This window comes from Rattus norvegicus, chromosome 8, assembly GCF_021556685.1.
Source record: "Rattus norvegicus strain SHRSP/BbbUtx chromosome 8, alternate assembly SHRSP_T2T, whole genome shotgun sequence".
Taxonomy (NCBI): Eukaryota; Metazoa; Chordata; class Mammalia; order Rodentia; family Muridae; genus Rattus; species Rattus norvegicus.
Window position 1 is genome coordinate 33,319,385 of NC_141541.1, and position 24,578 is coordinate 33,343,962.

The 24,578-nt window shown below is 40.3% G+C and overlaps 1 protein-coding gene and 1 long non-coding RNA gene across 4 annotated transcripts in view; one reads left to right on the forward strand and one right to left on the reverse strand.

Moving 5' to 3' along the window:
* The window catches only part of Opcml (opioid binding protein/cell adhesion molecule-like), a 1,124,064-nt gene that overhangs the window by 862,049 nt on the left and 237,437 nt on the right, over window positions 1-24,578 (forward strand).
* LOC148004004 (uncharacterized) lies at window positions 2,066-12,720 on the reverse strand. The gene is made up of 6 exons (XR_015627087.1): window positions 12,238-12,720; window positions 11,712-11,899; window positions 10,387-10,501; window positions 4,719-4,913; window positions 3,954-4,120; window positions 2,066-2,363 (listed from the first exon to the last, which is right to left on the reverse strand). It is a non-coding gene; the product is annotated as an uncharacterized LOC148004004 (long non-coding RNA).

Consider the following 24,578-nt stretch of genomic DNA (forward strand, 5'->3'; position numbering starts at 1 on the left):
TATTCTTCTTATCCTTTTAGTAAGACTGAGGTGAAACTGTTCTTGGGATTGGCCTTTGGATCTGTGATTGACACGACCACTAGAATGTTGGGAGTCTACGCAGAGTTTCTGTTCTCTAGACCTGAGGTTTTCCCTCCACGGGCCTTTGCTGTCTTAGTAATAGGATGACTGCATGATCAGCGTCTCGGCTTCTTTCAGTGCCTCTCTACTGCCAATCACACTTGCTTACTTCTCTGCTCTAGAGTCATGAAAAATGCCTCCGTTTTTTTTTTTTCTTGTGTACTATTTTTGTTTTGTTTCCTTCTTGCTGCCAATATTGAATTGTACCATCAGGAATTAAGGACAAAGCCCCAAAAAGAAAATGAGCTGTGAGGGAGAGCCTCCGAAGCTGCCATAAATGGTACAAAGAAGCTGGGAGAGAGGCAGAAAAAAGATAATTAATTTTCTAGTAGCTCATCCCTCCAGGGGTACACATTTTAAATGTTACCATTTTATCCTATGTAAGTACTGAAAACCCTTTCTCCTTTGGGGATCCAAGATCTAATTGTCATCCTAATTTTCATTAACTCTCCATGTTTGGAAACCTCACCAGATCTATGAGTACTGGTGGTTTGGGGTGTTGTTTCTTAGAAATGGATACAGACAGGAAATGGTGTCTATCCTTGCTTAAGGAGTGTTGAATTCTCAGTCTATTCTCGGGGCTGGCTTAGAAATCCATGGCCTGTAAGGTATTTCTCTTCATGGACAAATGTTTGTTGTAAAACCTAGATTTATTCAGAGGCTTAGAAATGATTAATCCTAGGATAAAATAGGCTCAACATGCTATGCATGCACAAGAACATGAGATCGAATCCCAGCAGCTACATAAAAATGTATGCATGTATTCCTAGCACTGGAGAGGACAAGGGGGATCCCTGGAGCTTAATGGCCAGTCCTTGCTGAGTCAGCACATTCCAGATTCAGTGAGATTTCCTGTCGCAAAAGATGAAGAAGAGAAAATTGAGGAAGATACTGAGGCCTCCATACACATGCATCCATGAATACATGTGCATGAACATGCATCCAATCCCACAGTCCCCTACACATACACACAGACACACATACATGAAACAGAAATCGAGACAGAGGAATACAAACACTATTAAAGTCATACATAGAGGACTTCACAAAAGGCTTCTGTAATTTCTATATATATACAAATGGCTTTGGGTGTTTTAACATGTTTCCTGTTCTTTGGAGATTAGCTGTTATCTGAAAGGAAATCTAGTTTTCTGCCCACCCCACTCTTATTGGGCCCCTGTTACCTCTGGCATTGGCTACATCATGCAGTAACCATGTCTCAATTGATTGTTACATCTACTTGACAAACTGTGCATCATCTTCCTATCTTACAAATAAAGAAACCGAGGCTTAGATTGAAACTGCACTAGATGATAGAGCTAGTAAGTGTTTTAAATTCCCTTCACTGCATTTATTCATTTGGGTTAAGCTCTTGGCACTGGAGAGAAAGCTATCAAAATACAAATAGTCAACAAGGCACTTTGCATGCATTATCTCCTTTGATTATTCTTTACAAAATCCCTGGAAGACAGAGCAGAAAGTCACCACTCTATAAAGCAAGAAATTGAGATTCAGGGAGTCAGGAGTGATTTGAATGAATTAGGCTGGCTGGGAAGTGGCCAAGCACCTCTTAATGAAGGTATTTTCTGCTATGTATCCCCCAGAATCGTGTCCCTCTGCCACACTGCTAATGCAGGAGTTAAGTGAACGGGCAGGAGAATGGTGCCCTTTGTGAGGAAAACAAGTTCTAAGGGTGCTAGAGAGACAGGCAAATGCCCAAGAGAAATTTCTGAGTTGGGAGCTACAAGCACCTGGGAGGAGGGTTTCCAGCAGGGTGATGCAGACAGAGCCACATGGTGCAAAAGATTTTTCAGAGACTAAACCACTTCCAACTCTTCTTTGTACCCAACCATTTTTTCCCGTGATTTCTTCCTCTCCTCCCAAATATTACAAAGTCATTTGAATTAACGTGTATAATTATGAGCTTAAAGAAAAGCAAGCAGTCAACCTGAAATACATTTAATTTATTCAGCCTCTATTTTAAATTATAATCACACTTGTTCCTCACAGAAGCAAAGTGGAAACGTGGAAAAGAACAAGCCCGGGCAGGAGAAAACTTAACTCCCCAGCCTCAACTTGGCTCTCGAGTCTTTAGGACATTGCCTTCCAGGTTTCTTATCCTGGGATGAACAGCATGCAGTAAAACTGATTTTCTCTGTGCAGCACGCACACTTTAATCCTCTCTGTAGGGGCTGGTGAGATGGCTCGGTGGGTAAAAGCGCCCGCTGCCAGGTGTGATGACCCTACATGTTGCAGGGAGAGAATTGATTTCTCACAAATTGTCCTTCATGGTCCACACTAATGTGCATTGGTCTACCCCATACACAAGTATACACAGACACACAAACACAAACAAAGCAATTAATAAAATCTTCTATGCATATATGTACATGGATCTCTTTCTCTCCCTTACTTTCATCCTTCCCCCCTTTTCTCTCCCTTCCTCTTTCTATGTGCTCATGTATTTCCTTCTGACACAAGGTTCTGAGCAAGAAACTGTAAGCGGCATCTGTGTATCTGTGTCCATGAATCACACAAGGTAAAGGATTCCTACTAAGAAGTGATGTAAGATTTTCTCTGGGCTTCATTTCCCTGGTTTTGACCTGGAGGTGGGCTCAACAGCTCCTTTGTGATGATTCTATCTTATGATTTTTCAGTATAATTTCTCAAAGAAAGAGTTTGTTCTAATTGGGATTGTCTCTCTTCTCATTTTACCCACTGATGGGGCAATCAGAAAGTTTGCTCACAAGCCTTTACTAATTTATGGCTTATTTGAACTCAGAATTTAGGAATCCCTTGATAGCATCATTAATGGCGAGTTTGAGTATTGTCCAACTTTTCCATTGGAAAAGGTATGTAAAAAATCTTTCCTGACTCCTCTCTGAAAAATCACATAAAATTGTTTTATTCATGTATGTGTATGTATGTGACTTTGTATCTTCTATTTATCTACCATCTATCATCATCTATCATCTATTTATCATCTATCATACATTATCTATCATCTATATATCACTTCTATTGTTTTTCTTATATTTACTGCATATATACATATGTATACATATATGAGTGTGATTGAGTGTGTGTGTGTGTGTGTGTGTGTGTGTGTGTGTGTAGGTACACATGTGCCATGGTACGCATGTGGTATCAGGGAACTGCTTGCAGGATCCATTGTGGTTCTTATGGATCAAATTCAATCATCAGTCCTCCTTACATGTACCTCGAACCACTAAGCCATCTCACTGGCCCTGTCTATCTTTTATTAAAGGATTAGAGTGACTTTGATGACAACTGAAGCCACAGAAGGAATTAGTGATGGTGTCATTATTGTTGTGAGACCTCCTGCATATGGCAAAGGAAGGTATCTTTGGAAACTTTCTTCACAGGAAGAGTAATGTTTCCTTGCCTGTGGCAAAATACTCAACATAATCAACTTAAGAAGTTGTTTATGGTTCAATGAAGTTCAGTGCATCATGGCCGAGAGGGCATATGGACACAGTGATGGGTTGACTAGTCACATTGCCTCTGCAGTCAAGGAAAAGACTAACACTAGAATACCAGTCTTCCCTGCCCCTCCATCCTTTTATCCAATTCTGGGCACATAACCCACAATGAGACTGAGTCTTCGCTCCTTGGTTAAATATATCTGTAAGCATACTCACAGACACACCCAAGGAAAGTGCCTTAGATGGTTCTATAATCCAGTCAACAGTAAGCATTAAAATCAACCATAAAGTGAATAAGTAAATTAATTAATGGAGAAAAAGAACAGACAGACAGATAGCTACCCTATGCATGCTTCTTCCATGCTTGACCTAGCAGTCTCCTCTAACCTGGGTTTTCAGAATGAAGTTCACACGTGTACACTGGGCAGCCTTCTTAATCGGATATCAGATGATGTTAGTCAGCTGCTGTCTGAATTTGATACCTCTGGAGCCAGAACTGAATGAATGTACCGAATCTCCCAAGTTCTGATTCCTTCCATTATATGACGTATACTCTGTAATGACACATCCAAAACTGAATTTATAGCAAAGATGGTTTCTTTATTTTTTTTCTGCTTAATATAGATTTTATTAGTAAATCCGCATTGTACATGCTAATGGGTTTCTTGGACGTATTTCCTTACAATTAGTTCTTTTTATTTTTTTATTAGATTTTCAGAAAGTTTTATTTTATTTTATTTTACTGGTTATTTTATTTATTTACATTTCAAATGTTATCCCCCCCACCTTAAACCTCCTCTCCCTTCCCTCATTCCTCCTGCTTCTATGAGGGTGCTCCCCCACCCACCTACCTACCCCTGCCTAAATGCCCTAGCATTCCCTTATTCTGGGGCATCGAACATTCACAGGACCAAGGACTTCCTCTCCTATTGATGCCAGACAAGGCCATCCCCTGCTACATATGCAGCTGGAGCCATGAGTCCCTCTATGTGTACTCTTTGGTTGGTGGTTTAGTCCCTGGGAGCTTTGGGGAGTCTGGTTGGTTGATATTGTTGTTCTTCCTGTGGGGTTGCTAACCCCTTCAGCTACTTCAGTCTTTCTCCTAACTTCTCCACTAGGATCCCCACGCTTAGTACAATGGTTGCTACTTACGTCAACATCTGCATTGGTCAGGCTCTGGCACAGCCTCTCAGGGGACAGCTATATCAGGCTCCTGTCAGCAAGTGCTTCTTGGTATCAACAATAACATCTGGGTTTGGAGTTTGCAGATAAGATGGTTCCCTAGGTGGGGCAGTCTCTGGGTGGCCTTTCCTTCATTCCCTGCTACATTCTTTGTCTCTGTATTTCCTGTTGAGAGGAGCAATTCTGGATTAATATTTTTGAGATGGGTGGGTGGCCCTATCCCTCAACCCAGGGCCATGCCTATCCACTGGATATGGTCTCTACAGATTTTCTCTCCCCTGTGTTGGAAACTGTTGAGTCCTGGGAAACTTTTTAGTCCCTGGCATCTGGAACTTTCTAGTGGCTACCCCCAGTTTCATATTCCCCACTGCTACATACCTTCTTTCAATTTCCTAACTGTCTAGTTTCCCGTGTCTCCTTCCAAACCTGCTCCTGCTTCCTTTCCTCTCCCCCTCTTCTGTCCCTCGCATATGACTCTCTCCCTCTACCCTCCTTGATTATTTTCTTCTCCCTTCTGAATAGGACTGAAGTATTCACACTTTGGTCTTCCTTGTTTTTGGATTTCATATGGTCTGTGTGTTGTATCATAGGTATTCTGAGTTTTAGATGCTGAAAAATCATTTGAAAAAAATACAACACCCCTTCTTATGAAAACTATTGGGACAATCAAGAATGGAAGTCGATACTTAAACATAATATAAGCAACATACAGTAAACCAATAGCCAACATCAAACTAAATGGAGAGAAACTTGAAGGAATCCCACTAGAATCAGGGACAAGGCTGTCCACTGTCCCCCTATCTATTCAATATAGTGCTTGAAGACACAGATGATCTCTTTCTTAATCAGAACCTTTCTCACAGTATTGTGGGGAAAATATGAAGCTTTGTTCTACTTCAGAACTACAACCTTAACACCTTTGCATTTGCACACATTCCCATTCAAAACTCTCTCTCTCTCACAGTGTTGCCAAGGTTTGTGTCTATTTTTCCTGTGACCTCTGAAACTCTGTGCAGCCGTCTAGTGCATATGGAGGTCAACTTCCATGCAGAGGCAAAATGGGAACCACTTGATCCTTTTGCAGCAGTTGTCCTTGATTCAAGGTAGGAATATGAAGAGTTGATATATTCCAAGGTAAATGGGACTCAAACAGAATTTGACACAGGATGAATTCCTTGCAAGTGCCAAAGGTGGTTGATGTGTCTGCCAAAAGGACACCCCCCTGTCTTCCATTGCAGTCCAGGCTTGGGAAACATGTGGGCTTGTTTTGGATCGAAGCACAGTTCTGACATGATCCAGGAAGGTGCTGCCAGTCTTGGCATCTGCTTTGGAGATGTGTACAGAAGCAGAAGCCAGGAAAAGAAGTGGCAGGGTCTGGGTCTGTCGTCTGCCTTGTTTACAGTAGAATTAAATAAACTGAGATCCATATAAAGCCGGCTCGTAGCATCATTGCTGATCTGGAGATAGAGGAAAAAATGAAATGTCTGTTGTACTGTCCTCAGTTGTGGGAATGGACTCAGCTTATGTCCTCAGAAGCTAGTCAGCCAACAGGTCCAGTAAACGCAAAGGTCTTTTCTCACACATCCTGGTACTGTGAGCAGAAGAGCTAGTGTAGTTACTTGAAGGGGGAATTAGCAATATCACCAAGTATTTTCATCTCTTTCAGTTTATCATATCCTATTACCCTAACATAGCAACACTTCAAACTTCACCCTCTAGGAGTATTACTCATGGTTTGGCATCAGGGGAAATTTAGTATAGAGAATTAAATTACTCTATAAGAGAGCAAGTGAATTCATACTTGGAGTCTCTTACTTGAATCCCTTAACATAGTTTTGAGCATCTAGTTAACATGTGTCAAGTTCAAGCGCAATAACAGTAGTAACTACCCATTGTGCTTGATCCATTTTGGCTTTCAAAAAATACCCCAAACCATTGGCTATTATTTCTCTAGGAAGAATCTCTTCTATTGATGGAGAAGTTGAAGAGAAATAAAAGTAAAGGATTATTATAAGGCAACTATTACATGAGTCTTTCCTAGTAATCATAACCTTGACCAATGTTCATTGAGTGGTATAGCACTCCTTTGATCTAACTCTATTTTTCATTTAACCTCAAAAGATCATAATATAATACTTTCTCTAATTTTTGAATGGCAAAACAGGATTAGAAATGCCAGGGAAATTGTCCTGGCCCACTAGTTCCTAAGTCCAAGGCTGGGATTTTGTTCAGTCCAGTCTATAATGATAGCTCATTCCTCATACATTTAGAAGGCATTCTTCTGCTTTCCATGTTTTGTCACACCAAGTGTGCCTGGCCTGCCTGGTTGTGGGCACAGAATGTACTCTCCTTGAAGTTTCCTCAAGGACTCTTCAGCCAACCTTCCTGCAGACAAGATCTGTCTTTGCTAAGATGTCCCTTCCCTTTCCATTTTTCATCATCTCAGTAATTATAACTTTTTTCTGAAAGGCTCAGACTGACCCATATCTCCATTCCTTGCTTATAGTGTCTTCTTTAACTCCACTCTCTCATTCCCTTAGCTGGAGCATCTCAACATGTTCCTCACTGAACTTGACTCCTCATTCCAAAACCTCTTCTTTCCTCTAGATTCACAACCCTATTTGAAGACATGACATCTTCATGCAAGTGTTTCCCTTAAGTTTTAGTTCTTCCCTTTCATGTCTTTTCTCTCTCTTCTTTTCTGTTCCCACAAGAATGACTCTAATGACGAATCTTATTCTCGTTCTCCACTGGCTTGTCCCACCATGACACCGATGTTTCATGTCTTTCTCATTTTATGTTATTTGACAATGATGCATGTGCACAGAGTTTTAAAATATATTTTCATGTTTTTAATTGACACGCAGTAACTAGGCATTTTTATGGTGCATACTGTGACATTTTGGTGTGATGTAAACAGTGTGCGGTTATCAGCGCAGGGTAATTGGACCATCCATCACCTCAGACATTTATCATTTCTTTGTCCTAGAAAGAATCAGTGTTCTCCCTACTAGTTAGCTTGAAACATATGAATTGCTAATGATTTCCTTTTAATAATGACATTATCAAAACCTTTTCAACCACCATTGTGCATGCTCAGAATCCAGGGGCCACTATGGTTTTCATGTGAATTCCTCTTTCTACATTTTGCCATCCTACATATCACTATATTCACATTTGTCCCTACAGCCCATCATCTCTAGCAACCAACACTCATTCCATTCCTCCAACAAGTCTTGTTTTGATTGTTCTGTTTCTCTCTGGATATTCAAATTCTAAAGAAAGCTACAGTTTTCATAGACCCGTGTTGTAAAGAAAATGCCTGCATTCGTGTTCTTTAACACAAGAGATGGCAGCCACACGTGGCCAATAAGAAGCCCAAATACAGCTTATACAATTGAGGCTCTGACTTCTAAGTCATATTTTGTTTTAATTGAATTGATTTGATATAGCCAAGTGGGACTAGTGTCTTTCACACTGCACAGTACTATTATAGAGCTCCTAAGTCCCCAAGCCATAGATTGCTTTTGAAACTCTGGTTGCTAAACAATTGCCTGCACTGCCTTATGATACCTGTGCCTTTTTAATAGTTTCAGTTATCGATTGATCTAACTCTATTTTCCCTCTTCCTTATAATTTCTTTGAAAGCAAGAGCAAGAAGTACCTTCTTGATTTTTCACTACAGATACTGCTTAGGGATGACATCCAAAATTAGCATGACCAAATAAGTATCTCTCTTATTTTACATTTATATTTGATTTTAATCATCCATAACCATAATACCTAGATATCCAAACTATGTTCTAATTATCACTTTTTTGCAAGAGTGAGAAAAAGTATCAGTTATTCTTGAGAGTGAACAAGTGTGTCAAAGGAAAACTTTCCTGGAAAATACACTGGAGTTAAGTGAAGGCCACATTGGGAACAGCAGTGTGTCTGGATTTATTCCATTTGCTTTCTTGTCCTAGGATAGACTCTATGTACTACACTGAAGACATCAACAATGTATTTTCTGGATAAATGAATTCTTTGTGAAACCTCTGGAAATAACCCATAATTTAGAGCTTCTGGGCAAACTGTGTCACTCAGTGATTTTCCTTTAGTGACATTGGAAATCACCCTCAAACAAGCTGCCCCCCAGCGGCTACCCTGGCAGGCAGACCTAGAAATCTACAAACCCAGCCTGCTGCAATGAATTTACTGGGTGGATTATGTGCTCTGATTGGCCAGCTAGCAGACATTAATGGCCAGTTAGCAAGTGTGTTCAGGTCAATTAATTTATATTTGTATTTTGCAAACTAAAAGTTGCCCTGTTAGATTATTGATTCTTTGTCCCTGTGTTCAATTTGTTTTTAATTGCACCATTGCTGGGCCAAACCCTCCCTCCTGGCAAGCTAGCAATAAATCTGCCGCCATCTCAACAATCAACAATAAACGTGTCTCTTCATGTCATTATTAATATGTCTCTTGGATTGGTTCATTACCACGGTTAACAGTTTATAAGAGGCAAGTGGCACACTGCCAGGAAGAGTCCTTCTCCCAGGGGCTATTTTGTCATGTTGGGATTGATGCTCTCAGGCCTGCATGTGTCTGAGAACAGGGGTCTGGGATTTAATTTAATATAGCTGGAATTTGAGCTCCCTAATCCTCTTTTTATCATAAACAGCTTTAGAAGATATTGTTGAAATACAGATTTACTCACTGTCTCACTCAATTCTTCTTTTCTTTTTTCAATTCTTTCTCCTTTTTATTTCATTAATTTATCCTGAATCTTTGTTTAGCTAGAACTCACGCTGTCAAAAATAATATGACAGCTACTTGGGCAATGGACCATCCCTGGGTAAGTGAACCATACATCCTCTGGGTGTTCAGGTTTCACTATGGGATATTTGGTAGTTGATGGCAGAAGGGAGTTCCCTGGGTTTGGTGTATAAATGGCTGTTGACAAAACTGCAGAAATACTGCACTCAGAGTGGCACCTAAAAATTGAGGTCAATAAGAAAAAAGAATAATTTCTAAAGAAGATTACAATAGAAGAGGTACTCATTAATTTGAGAATTATGGTTGGCTCTTTTAAATATTAGTTTTTAGGGCAATGCACAGATGATAAGTGAATTTATAGTTTGGTATAAAAGGTATTTCTTAACCCAGGAATGTCAAAAGATGAATCCAAATGAACTATCCATTTTCCCAAAGCTCTGTGAACTGAAATCTGATCACAGATGTGAACTTACACTTTTTCCAAAACACATATCACACAGGACAGAATGTTAACAATTAATCTAATAATCTAAGTTGTAGATAAATGACTTGAATTATTATTTGCAACATGAACACATTTCCTGGCACATAGCTCTCCAACGCAAATCAAACTTAGCTTAGTGAACTGAGAGTGGCAGGGTGAACTTGATATTTATGATGGTCACTATTAATTACCATGTTTGCAAGATTTAGAATCGCAAAGAAGACAAGCCTCTGTGATAATTACCAGTGAGTAGTTATCTAGATTAGGTTACCCTCTAGCCTTGTGACAGAGTCTTTGGTTTGGGTTAATTGATACAGAAAGACCCAAACTCAAAGCAATTGTCAACATTTCCTGGGCATGGGTCCTAGACCATATAAAGAAGAGAAAACTCACTGTGCAGTGGTGTTCATTTCTCTCTCCTTAAGTGTGGATGCAACATGGTGTGGTGCTTCAAGCTCTTATTGCTGTGACTCTGCCATCATGATAGGTCATGACCTCAATCCTAGAGCTAAAACAAATACTTTCTTTCTTACATTGCTTTTGTTGGGGGTATCCCATCCCAGCAACAAGGAAAATAACAAGATAATGCAAGGCTACTCTTCTGAGAAGACTCTAAGTGTCCTAGGACTGTGGATAAAGGGGTTGGGAGGGATTGTCTTGGGAGACATAGAAGACACCAAAGGCAGGAGATGAAAGAATAACTTGAATTTGTCTTCGAAGACAGTTTTCGATGGAAGACACAGCGGAAGGTAAGGGAAGCCAGGGGATGGGGAAAATGCCTGGGAGAAAGCAAGAAATGGGGTTTCAACCAATGGCAGGCTGCTCCGAGTTAACCATTGGACGGGTCAGGAATGCTTTCCACTTACGCAGAGATGAAGCTGGCTATTTAGTACCAAATGAGAAATAATTATCAAGTCTATATCAAAGGCTTTGCTTTCCTCGGGAAACTTTGTCACGTGATAGCATCACTGGGACACACTAAGGAAGAAGAAACTTCAAGCATTCTGGATGGGTTCACTCTTATATTCTGAAATGCATCTCTTTGGTCTCTTTGGTATGAATTTCTACCCCTATCATCACACCCAAAATACAATGACAGGGGTACAAAAAGAAAAGAAAACTTCACTCCAGTTTTTAAAAGAAAAAAAAAACAGTAAAACTCTGGCTACTACATATAACATCTCTGAGTGCCCACTTTCAACACCCCATGAGTACAAGTATTAAGTGACAAGCCCTGAGCTCTGGCCACGCAGATCCAAAGTACCAACAGCTGTTACAGAATCAGAGAAGGCAAAATAGCTACTCAAGGACTAAAGCTCCCTGGTCCTTAGCTCAGCAACGGCAGGGTGGAAAGTAAGGGGACAGAAAAATCAAAGTTCCTTTTTTTAAAAAAAATTATCACACATCGAGGTAAAATGTCCCAACAGCAGGAAAGAAAGTGGAAAACATACCAAATCAATCACCTTAAAAATAAGGCTTAAAACCTTCCAGTGCATAAGATGTAGGGGGAGGGAATAATGGGCCCAACAGCTGGAAAATGTTTTATTAAACTACATGCTGGCTGCCACAGCACACACAAGAAAATGCAATTAAGGTCGGGCCATTAAAAAGATGCCCAAGGATAGCTCCGAGAAAGACCAGGGGGCAATCAGCAGGTGCCCAGACAGCTTTCAAAGGAAACTCACTTTGAAAAAGTACCAAGCAGAAGGTAGATTCACCTCAGACTTTGCAGACTTTTACTGAGTGCTTGTAGCCTCCTTGCCCTCAGAGGAGAAGATGGCTGCTGTGGGCAGATGAAGAGTCCAAAGAGAGAAAGTGAATCTGAATGTGAGCAGGTGTTGACTGTGGTCAGAAATCTGGTTTTGTCTTCATTTCAGCTGCAGTGTTTCTGAAGGCTTCTTTTGCCCTTTAGGAACATACATATTCAGGTAATAGTGATATGTCAAATGCAAAGTCACTTGAACATTACTCTAGACAGCTTTCTGAATAAGGTAGACCAGATGCCTCAGAGATTATGGCCTACCTTAGCCTTTCTACCATATGCTATCTGAACCCTGCCAGCTGACATGAGCTCAGGAGAGTGTATAAGCCAACTGTCCCATGAGAAGGGCCAGATTGTGCTGGACCCATGCCTTAGGGAGCAGCTGGCTTTCTCACTATGATCCACAGGAGCCGGAGGGCCCAGTAGGAACACACTGCTCTTCTCTGCGTCTTTGCCAGGGACACAAGTTCTCAGCTGCTCACCAGAATCACGGGGTGATGGTGGCATGATGGCATGCTAGACTTGGACCTTAATTGTTCCCACAGAGATCCAAGCCTCAAGGTTAGCGCTGAGATTGGATCAGTTCCCGAGATCAAGACTCTAGAACCTGATCCCTAATGTGAGGCTCATTGGCCCTATGCAGCACAGAGGAACAGTGACACTCCTCTTACTGTCTCTACTTTGTCTTTCCTTTCCTGACCAAAGGTATGCACTGTTCTTCTCACATATGTCCCCACTATTCTGTGCTGTGTCACCATAGGCACACAATCGTGAACATAGTGGTTAGGTCAGTGAAAGAAGGACCCAACTGAAGGCAAAATAAGTTTTCATTTATGCCTTGGTCACTTCAGGTATTTGATGTACTGACAGAAAACTGCCTAGCAGTCCTCTACCATCTCCCCCTTCTTCAGGGAGCCCTGCATTACTCATTCCTGCCAGCCCTGGTGCTGACCTTCCTCTGCCCTGAAGGAAACTCCCTAGTATCTAATTCTCCCTAACCATTGGGAGGCTCTATGACATCAACAATGTGTGGAAATAGCACTTGCTTTTGGGCTTGTCTAGCTTCAAACACTGTTGGGGATAGCCAGATACACCATGCTCTGGTCACTCTATCCATGTATTATATGATTTCCCTATCAAATTACAGGCACCATATAAAATAGGGCGAAGTAGATACCTCCCTGTGGATAGAAGGGTTTACCTCTATGCAGGGCACAGGATTAACCCTGATTAGCTGCTTAACAATACTAAATATGTCTGGTGTGTTATGAATACTCAGTATTTAATGATGAACGATGAAAATATTTGAAGTGAACTGAAACAAATTGACTTAAGCATATTTGAGCAAGCAAAAATAATCCATAAATCACATAATGTATAGATGATACTGTATGTAGTGTATGGCTGTTGGGGCTGAATATTTAATTGATTCATAATGATTGTTCTTATTTATGGAGTACAGTGCTTATTTTAATACATGTGCATATTGTAGAACATAAAATCAAAGTAATTCCCATGTCTGTCACCTCATGCAGTTACCATCTGTTGGTGGCAACATTTAAAACCATCCTTTCTGGTGATTTTGAAATATACAATACATTATTGTTAATTATAGCTACTGTATCACGGCACAATACCAGAACTTATTGTTCCTATGTAATTGTGACATTATATTCTTTGACTAGCCTCTCCCCAGAGTCCTCTCCTCTTGCAGACATTTTGATAACCATTATGCTATTAAGTACTCCTATAAGGTTAACTCTCAGTTTTATATATTGGGGTGGGGGTGCACTATCTGTCTTTCTGTGTCTCACTTATTTCACACATATGACTCCTGATTCAGGGGGAGTAGAGACACTCTTTTGTTGATTACTGGGCTTGTAATGCTTTCTTCTCCCAACTGTGACACCCACTGGGACTTGACATAATACCCTTTCTACTCACTACCTTTGTTTAGAGACCTCCTGCTAATAGTACACCTGTAACACTTAGATACTGTTGTGTATCTTGCCATGGTCCTTAGAGGTCTATGGGATATGAGATCAACTCTGACAGTGAGTCCAAATCTTCTGAGGCACAGAAGAAACATCAGCTGCAAAGTGCCCACTGTAGCTGTACAAAGCCTGGTTTTATAGACTCCAGTGATTTAGAAAGGGGAAACAATTTCTGGGTGTAATACAATTTGGAACATGCTCCTGTTTTTCTCAAAAGCTATTGCCTCGCAGTGATTTTCTGTCTGTGGTGAGTGAATGGTCCCTAGGCTATAGCTCCTGTGGAGAAAAGTGATGGCGAGTTACCCCAGCAGGTTTTGTATCTCAGTTCAGACTTGCTTAGTCACTTGTGCTGACACCTACCTCTCCTTGCTGTGACTACTGTGAAGTTACCTGACTCTGCTCTCTACTGCAGTGTCTTAATCCTGCTTTCTCTAAATGGGCAGTGCTTTTGCTCTTCAACAGGAAAGGGCTCTTTGGAAGGCCTGAGGGCCAGGCCAACTCTGCCAGGACATTTGCATATATTTGCATAGAGTTGGCTTGCAAGCAAAGTGATTATGCACAGTTCTGCTCTCCACAGTAGAGAGATTGCTTGGATTCAGGAGCAAATTTAAGTTCTCAGAACACAGCTAGGTAATGATTGCTTTTTTTTTTCCAAGAAGAATGCAGGACTGTGATTTATAGTGAGCACCAAGGGGCCCAGGTGTCAGAGGGATGACTCCAAGAGCAGGCGTCATCCAGCTGGGCTCTTGCCTTGCTGGCTCCTGCTCCTCCTGAGTGTCACCTTGCACTTAGTTAGGTGAAAAGTTGGGATGCTGCCTCTTGATTTTGTTCTCATGCCCTCTGGCAAGCTGCTGGAGAGTTCTCCTCAGTGAGCAATCTCTACTACCTCTGCTTCTCTCAATATATTCCACACATCTCTCACTGAAATGAAGCTTGAGACCGCAAGCCCGCCTCCTCATTCCTTGTCAGTTGAAAACCTCATAGGTCCAAGACTTTTTGCTGTTGTTGTTACTTAGCAATGCACTTATCATAGGTGGTACAGTGTTCCAGTATATATATATATATAATATAAGTATCTTCATAAACTTTCAAAGACTACTACTGGTTACAAAAATATTATGTAGCAGGTCAAAACAACTAGAAGAGGACCCAATATGTATCACTTGTGTTTATATATTGTTCTTATGATGAATAAAGATGTGGAAGTAGATTGTCTCTGAACTTCATGCTCTGAGGTTCAGGCTTTCATTACTGAGAAAAGAACAGTTAAACTACCCTCTACAAATATGGGCATGTGAGTGTTCGTGTGCATGTGCACGTGTGTGTGTGTGTGTGTGTGTGTGTGTGTGTGTGTGTTGTCTGTGGTGTATGTATCATATATGTATATAATTGCCATTTACAAATGTGTGTTTGTGTATAATATAAAGATTTACTTCACACCTACCCAACATTTCTTGTTTTCATTCCCTTCTTGCTTATGAACAGCTACTGTGAGAGAGCATGAGCTACATCTGTTGCTCGTCATACCTGTTCGGTCCTGTGCTATGGATTGATGATCAGTCACTGTGAAGCACCACCATCTGCCTTCCTAGGGATGTTCTATCACCTTCCAACACCATAGGACACATACTGGGAGGACAGATAGCTTGGCTCTGTCCACCCAGCAAGATACAGTGGATGACAGCTCACAGTGACATTTATTCAACAGAATTAAATGAACCACTCCTCCCAATTCTAATGTTTGCTCTTATAATTATATTTTTAATAAAGATGTGCCATCAACCAATGAGGAAGTAGTCATAACTCTGGAGCTTTAATGTTGCTTTCATATATATATATATAAACTGGGACTGGAGAGATGGCTCAGTAGCTAAAAGTACTGACTGCTTGTATGCTTGTACAGAGGAATAGGCTCTTCCCAACCCCCACATGATGGCTTATATGAGTCTATAACCCCAACTCCAAGGTATCTAGCATCTTCTTCTGGTTTGGTAGGCACCAGGCTTAAATACATTGTATGTACATAATGCAAATAAAAAAAGTAATATACAAAAATAAAAATAAATAAATCTTAAAAAGAAAAGAAAGCTTTGCTTTTGGAAATATGGTACATCAGGAGAGAATTGGCCTCTCCTTACTTTAGAAATCTTAAGGTATTTTGGCTTAGTCTGTACCTCCTGGATACCCAGGCATGACTTCATTAAATCCACTCCTTTGTTTTATGATGGCTAAGGCTAATCTTGACTAGATTTGGGAACAAGAAAAGTGTAAGTGACTGTGCATTCCTGTGAGGGATTTTCTTGATTAGATTATTTAAACCAGGAAGACCCGCCCTACACATAGGCAACAATTTATAGTGGCAGTTCACATAAGAGGACATAGAAGAAGGAAGGAAACTTTTTTTCTTGACCAGCTTGATCTCACTCTCACTAGCACATGTGTGTATCCTGTTGCTATACATCTCTTTGCTAATATTAGAAACAACTTCTTCAGGAATCCAGTGTAGACTGAAGAACAAAAGCTCTTTACAAACCCTTTAGGGTCTAGAGTGTAGTCCTCAGTACTAGACTGGGATGGCTGACACAGTCAGTCTCATGGACTAAACAACTACCAGATTCTCAGCCTCTACAATGTAAGACACTCACTGTGGAACAGAACGTAATGTAAGGCAATCTAATAAAATCCACCCATGCATACATACATATATGCACACACACATAATATGTATATATACCTATATAATGTATAGGTACATGTGTATACATATATACACATGCTATTTTGTTACGTTACAGAATCCTGACTTATTTTTTACCTACTTATTTATTAAATGCCAATTGTTTTCTAGGGTAATTTGGCCTCTTCTCTTGAGTGTTCTCTGTCACATCTAGGATAGAGCTTAGTTCTGGTCACCTCTCTGTTCCATGCCCTAGTGATTGGCACTGATAAGCACCTTGGGTCTTGATCTGAAATTACAACTCCTGTCCTGCACACCTGAGTTTCCTTCCACCTCTTAAAACCATGGGTCCATCGTAAACTATTTAAGATGCTATAATGCAATACCACAGGGTCATTGTCCAAGCAACAGAAATGTATTTTCTCATAACTCTGAAGGCTGAGAATCCAACCAAGGCCAAGCTAAGAATAGGATTTCTGATGAGGACAGTCTTCTTCCTTGATCGAATCTTCTTGTTGTGTCTTCAAATGGCATTTTCTGGGAAGAAAAGGAAATGAAGGAGAGGGGAGGAGAGGGGAGGAAAGGGGAGGGGAGGGAAAAGAAGGGGAGGGGAAGGGAGGGAGAGTATTGCCACTAATTTAGGGACCATGCTTCAGTCTCATTTAATTTTTAATTGCAGCACCTAAGAACTTGTACAAAAGGCTATCTCACTGAGGTTATGCCTCTATATGTCCTTTACATGGGGACACAACACACATATAATAGTTATCAAACAAAGAACGTTCATCTTCTTATAATTTAAAATCTTAGTGGCTTAATTTATAGTAAGATATAATTTTGTTGCTCGCTCATTGTCAGGAGATAAGTCAAGACAAAGGGACAAAGTCCATGCAAATCTCAAGAATAGAAGTCGATACTGGTTCTGCCGTCTTCAAAACATGGTGAAACGTATCACCTGTGGTCAGAGATATGTAGCAGCAGGCTGGAAGGTAAGGTAAAGACCGAATATAAAAACTATGTTTTGTTGAGGGTTATTTTTTATTTCTTTCCTTATCTTTTATGAGCCAGGTTTCTAACCAATGGAATGTTTATGGGCCACTCACAATCTTTGGTTGTAAATTCCTGACAAGCTAGAAAATATGGTTCAGCTTTGTGAGACTGGCCTACAATGGGAGGATGAAGCTTTGTGTAGATAGCTAGCCTGTCTCTGTCATATCAAAACCATTCTTTAAAACATTCTCTACTAGGTTGACTGCATTGTACTTCTCTTCCCTGAAGTCAGATATAGGGGACCATTGTCAGTCATATGGACTCCTCTAATGTAGGCTAACCACATTTACATCTAGTCTTTCTGGTTGCTTTCACAATAGTGAATCAATGATAACACAAAATGCATTATTTTAACCAGCTGTAAGTATATAATTCCATTGTGAGATATATATATATATATACATATATATATATATATATATATACATATATATATATATATATCTGGATAACCATTTTCACTATTGTATCCAATACTTTCATTCTATTACTTCTATCTTCTCTGCACTTATTTAATAACAATTTCCCAGTTTTATTTCTTCATTTTTGGTGTTCTGTTTCCATCTTCTCCTGATAACATCTAACTGCCTTTGCAGCCATATCTTAGGTTTCTACTGCTGTAATTAGACATCATGATTGAAAGCAAGTTGGGGAGGACAGCGTTTATATCATCTTCTACCTTATAATGCACCGTGATGCAAAGTCAGGAATGGAACTCAAGGGAGGAACCTGCAGGCACGAACTGAAGCAAAAATTATGGAGGAACACTGCTTACTTGGTGACTCTCCAAGGGGTTCTCAACTTGCTTTCTTATACAGCCCATGACCTCCAGTCCAGGAATGATGGTACTGGGCATATCTACCTTTAATTTAAAAAAAAGTTCCGCAGAATAGCATACATGATAATCTAAAAAGACACTTTCTCAGTTGAAGTTTCCTCTTTCCAGATGACTTTGGCGTATATCAAGTTATAAAACAACAACTAAACAACATGAATCTAAAGTGCCATTGTACACACATACACACACACACACACACACACACACACACACATGCATACACACCACAGTGTTTAAAACCTTATTTTTTATAGAATATAATGACATCATACAAGGTACTCTTCACTGGTTAGAGATCTGACCACAGAGCTTGATCCCAAGACACTAACCCTTTAGAGACAGCATTCTAACCAAAGGGTTCCTCATAGGAATTCCTCAAGCTTTGTCCCCACCTGTCTCAGAGTCGATACATTTTCCATTTCCTCTCTAAATATCCTTCTCTGTCCATTTATTTCATTGACTCTGGCTGCTGCCTGTGCCCTGGACTACTCGCCACAGGACCCTACCTGCCCTTGTGGGTTGGACATGAGGTGGCATAGAATCAAGGACACAGACTCAGAGATCAGTTGAGAAACTGATGTAAGCTCATTTGGATGCAGTACAAGCTCCTTTAATACCCTCCACACAAGCCCCATTGGTCCCGAGAAAGAAACTGTTATTCTAAACAGCAGTACCTGATTGGCCAGCATTGTCTGCATCAACAATCCTTCTTTTCTCAGGCAGTTTTCAATTAGGTCCTCCTGCAGGAGATGCCTTTTTGACTGCACAGCTCCCAGCATTTACATAGAGATGGCTGCTGCCTTTCCACCTACCTTTTAGATTTCAACTCATCTCCTAATTCCTTAGCAAAGTCTATTTAAGCGGCGTCCCATTGAGGGTTCACCCAGCATTCCTTATGTCTTTCAGAATCCTTGTTTTACAACTACCTATGCTTTCCCAAGTTTTTAACAAATATATCCCTCCCTGTTGCTCCTCAATAAGGCTAGATACTGTGTTACTTATATCTGTTACTTTATTGCAATGCCTGGTGTTTAATGGCCACTTGATGAATAAATTATGAATGTACAGATAAAAATTAGTAGGACAAGGAAGGTGAAAACCAGTTACACAGAAGATGGCCTGGAAGAAAGAAACTTGCAATGTTAGTGGCTGTCTTAGGATGAGATGATAATCCCCTTACAGAGAAACTGCATAATTAGTGTGCTAGCTTATTAGTTATTCATTGGAAAGCACGCCATGTAAAAATATCATTTTGATAATGCTATGATGATCTTAGTTGTATTGAGAGAAAACATAATGTCTTCAATTTAGAGTTTGCCGTTCCTTGAAGAGAAAACAGATAAAAGGCAGTATTACCCTTCCCCCAGGTTAACAGTCACATCATGGTGTATTTTTATTAGGATTCCCTACCTAATTGTAAAACAAGTACTCTGAAAGACATAAGGAATGCTGGATGAACCCTCTATGGGAAGTTGCTTAAATAGACATTGCTATGACTCCTTCCTCCTTGAGAGCTCTAGCAAGATCAACCCTGCACCATAGTTACAGAGTAACACACTGAAACTCATTGATAGAAACACCCAGACTAGACTATGGTGGCCCAAACCTTCAGGGACTCCCTCTGGACCCTGGTATCCTAATTAGTACATCATTATCTCTTTAGAAATTAGATAGACCAGTCGTGCCAACCAAGTCTATTTATAATCCACCAGTGCAGGTTTGTAATTATAGCTACGTGGGAGACTATGGTGGGACAATATCAAATTCAAGGCTACCTTGCATACAGAGTCTAGACTAGTCTAATCTAACAAATTACAGGGACCTTTCTCAAAATGAAAACTAAAAAGACTGGCCAGTGACGCAGTGCTTGCCAAGAAGCCACAAGAGTTCAGAGGTTCAATCCTCAGCACACCAAAATAAATAAATAGGAAACTAAAAGTGAAAAAAAAATCTGACAAACATTGTAGCTAAGCTACTTTAATTTGATTACTAGAAAAGAGGTCCTGGGGGAGTAATAATGATTAATTGCTGGTGCTAAATTTCATTTAAAATTTTTAAGATTAGGGAGTGAAGATTGGCGAACTATGTTAGGTACTTTTACCGCTGGTATGACAAAATACATGACAAGAAGCAGCTTAGAGACAGAAGGGAGAATTTGGCTCAATTTCAGATGTAGTTCATAAAACTGGGGCAGAGGGGGTGTGCTCAGTCACATGTCAGAGCATGCAAACTGGCAAGAGTTCTTGCTCAGCTCTTTAGAATGTCAACACCAACACGGGGGTTGGGGATTTAGCTCAGTGGTAGAGCGCTTGCCTAGGAAGCGCAAGGCCCTGGGTTCGGTCCCCAGCTCCGAAAAAGAGAACCAAAAAAAAAAAAAATTCAGATAGAATGTCAACACATAGGCCTGGGGACGACTCCTTGAAGCCACCTACTATCAGAAAAGGTGCAGAATAACTCCACTAGCTCACTCTTTATTTGGGGGCATAACTGCTCCTCTACAATGAGATTTTCTAGGCCAGTATTGCAGTCGAGGTCTATGATCAGATCCCAGAGCCCAGGATCTGAAGTATTGAATGGGGCAGTGTCTACAGCAATAGTTATCTAGTAAGTCAGTTTCAGGTGATAGAACTTACAGGTCCAACAGGAATCTGACCAGGCTCAGGGGTAGAAGAGGCTGGGTGAGCATCAAAGATTTGCAAGTCAGAGGTTCCAAAAGAATTTGAGGAGCAAGTTAAGATATATGCAATGCATAGCAGTTTGGGATGATTGACATATTTAGTGTAGTTAGCATTTAAATTCTAACCTCCTCTCTTACCTAGCAGATGGTTAAAATTTAAAAAGATTTAAATACTGCCTTGATGAGAATGTGGATCAACTGAAGTAGTCAAGCATTGCTGCTGGGAGTTGGCATAAGAATGTTGGAAAGCTGTTTAGTAATTGCTATTAAATCTAAACATGTGCCTATTTAATATCTTCAGATTCAACTTGTGGGTATTTTTCCCCCAACAAATATAGGGACGCAAATACCAGAAGAGAAGGAAGAAAATGTTCATAAGTTCATAGTAGCTTTTTTAAAAATAGTAAAAATAAAAACCTGTCAACCACCCAATATTCATGTATTAGGGAATTAATAAATAGATTGTTGCTTATGTGCTGCACAAAACCACATGATGTTAAGGAAAAAGCAAACTGTTAAGCAACATGGAAAACACAGCCACAGATGTTACAAGTGAAAGAAGCCAGATAGAAACGAGTGCCTGTTTTATTGCTCCATTTATATAAAGATCAATAAGGTTTATCGGTGGCAATCTTTAAGGGGCAACACTAATTGGAATAGGGCATGAAAGAACCTTCTAGAATAACAGACTATTTTATATATTGATCTGTATGGTGGTTGCAGGAATGAATTTGTAGGTAACATCCATGTTCATCGTTTTAAAGATTTATTTTGATTTTCAATATTTGTGTATGTGTTTAGACCATGTATTTTCTGTGGAAGCCAGAAGAGGATGCTGGATCCTCTGGAACTGTAGTTTTGGGTAGTTGTGAGCTTCCTAACCTGGGTGCTGAGAACTAAACTTGGGTCTTCTGGAGGAATACCAAGTCCCTGAAGCATCTCCACAGCCCTTTATATTTTACATTTAAAAATCTCAGTATCTTTCCACATAAAAAGCATACTTCTATTATACACACAAGTACACACAAGTACACAAGCACACTCATATGCATACATGCACACACACACACGCACACACACACACACACACACACACACACACACAAAGCTTCTGGTATTTTATCAAATAATTGTCAAATTTGCCCTGAAAACTTAGATATGGATAAGAAAAGCATTAGGGAATTACATACCAGACTCTTTGTTTGAGCCATTGATTATCTTTTTCCTTCCAAGGAAACTGTAGACACATCAAGAAAAGGACTAAGTCAAATTCCTAGGGGGAAAAAGACCTTTCACTGTCTCCGTCTATCTCTGAGCCTTGACAGTTACGATTACTGATGATGGAGAAGAGAGCAAACATTTGCGTCAAACATGGGCCACCAAAATGGAAACCATAGATTGCTAAAAAAAAAAAAAATACTTACTGTTTGCTTCAAGAAGAATGATGGGGTGGGGGTTGACTCACAGAGAAAACACAGGATGACAAAGCTTTAAGTCTAGCAGAAAAAAAAAAAGATCAAAATTCAAGTCCATCCAGTGACAAGAGAAAAATCTCAGAGAGAATCACAATGAATAGAGGGGAAAGACACCCTAAAAAAGAAGAGTCATACAACAAAGACAACCATAGATAGAGGCCTCTTACAAAAAAGCCGACATGAAAAGAGGAGAGAGAAGCGTGGGAATCTATGAAAAGGCCACTGAGGGAGCAGAATGTACACAAAAAAGAATGACTTGAGATAGAAAAAATAAAAATAAAAATAACCCGGATTAAAAGGAAGGGGCAAAATAGCAGATGGTAAGATGCTAACAATTGCTCGGAGGGAAAAAAGCCTGGCTTTGCTGGAAAATTGATGTTTTCACAGAAGCAGGAAGCCAGCACCATCCACTCTGTTGAATTTGATTGGGCAGCCCTGGGAAGCCACAGTGGAGAAGAAGCTCAGGGACATAGGAACTTCTTGGATATGACAGTCTGAGAATGGGACTCCAGAGTACCAGTGAGGGAGTTTGTCTCTTGACAAGGGATCCCATCCTCTTCTAGATATGACAGCGCCTCTAAGTCCTGTGGATGCTGACTGGATGCATTCACATAGGCCACATGAGCCTGGGAAAGCATGTTTCCACAGGAAAAAAGGTTCCAAAGAGAGTGTTGCAAGGTTGCCTCTGTAATTTAGCCCTGCTGTTCATATGAAGCCAAACTCCTTTCATGTCTTCTCTTCCAAATTTATGATATCTTCTTTATTATTATTGTCGTGTGCACATGTGTGCATGAATGTATGTGTGCGCATGCCTGCGTGCACGCTCACACATGCGCGCGTGCATGCCCACGCATGCGCGCGTTTGCTTTGGTGTATATACAGCCAACTGAGCTCATTTAACTTTGATTATGAGTTCGTACATCCAAGGCTAACTGTGTGAGATTGAATATCCCAAGCAAGAGTTCATTATTACTTCTTGCTATTGTGAGATATTCGAGTCTGCGGGTTAGTTACTAACAAATCCAATGGAAGATATCACCTTGCTTTGGAATAGATATCTTATGTTTAGTTTCTGCTCCACAAAGAAAATGGTTGGCAACTGGATTTTAGTGGTAGAGCCCGAAAGACAATGCTGTACAATCCAAGTTTATTGCCAAGTGTGGCTTCCTACAAACTTAAGACAGCCTGGGCTTGAAGTATCACTACTGCTGAAAATTCTAAATGACTCCTTCACTGCCTGCTGTTAGTCGACTTAGCACGTTTGGAAGAACTGAAATGTTAAACAACGACAACAAAACAGAGCTGATTAATTGGTGCAAATGCTGTTTGGGGGTGTGTGTATGAAAAGTTGTTGTCCTATTGTATTTCAGAAAAAAAATGAGCATTTTATTGCATCTACAAATTGCTCTCTGGAAAGTACTTTCATTTTCTAATTGTTCATAAATTTACTGACAGGTGGTTACACAGTAGGTATAGCATCGTTATTTTCATTTTATTATATACACTGTTTTAACGAGAAAATCTGGCGGAGCTGGGTATCATATATCACCTGATATACCCTGAAAACATGCAGGTAGGCAGGTGCAGCCCAAAGGCTGCTCCTTCCCAAAGCACACCTAAGCTTCCTCCACACAGGGTCAATCTGGACAGCTGTGTGTAGCTGGAATACATTGAGATGGTGACAGTGAAAATCGATTCTTTTTCTATGGTTGTTCTTTGGTTTAAACAGTAAGAGGAAAGAAAATACTCCTGTGTCTAAGTTTTCAGTGCTGGGGATGCAAATTTGGAATATATATTATGTTAAACCCTGGATGTTTGATACCCAACTGTGTTAAAGATCTCAGTGACATTGCACTTTTGGGGTGTGTGTGTGTGTGTGTGTGTGTGTGTGTGTGTGTGTGTGTGTGTGTCTGTGTGTTATACATGCATGTGCATGTATGTTCAAGTGCACATGTGTGTGTTATACATGCATGTGCATGTATGTTCAAGTGCACATGTGTGTGTCTGTCTGTTATACATGCATGTGCATGTATGTTCAAGTGCACATGTGTGTGTTATACATGCATGTGCATGTATGTTCAAGTGACGTGTGTGTGTGTGTGTGTGTGTGAG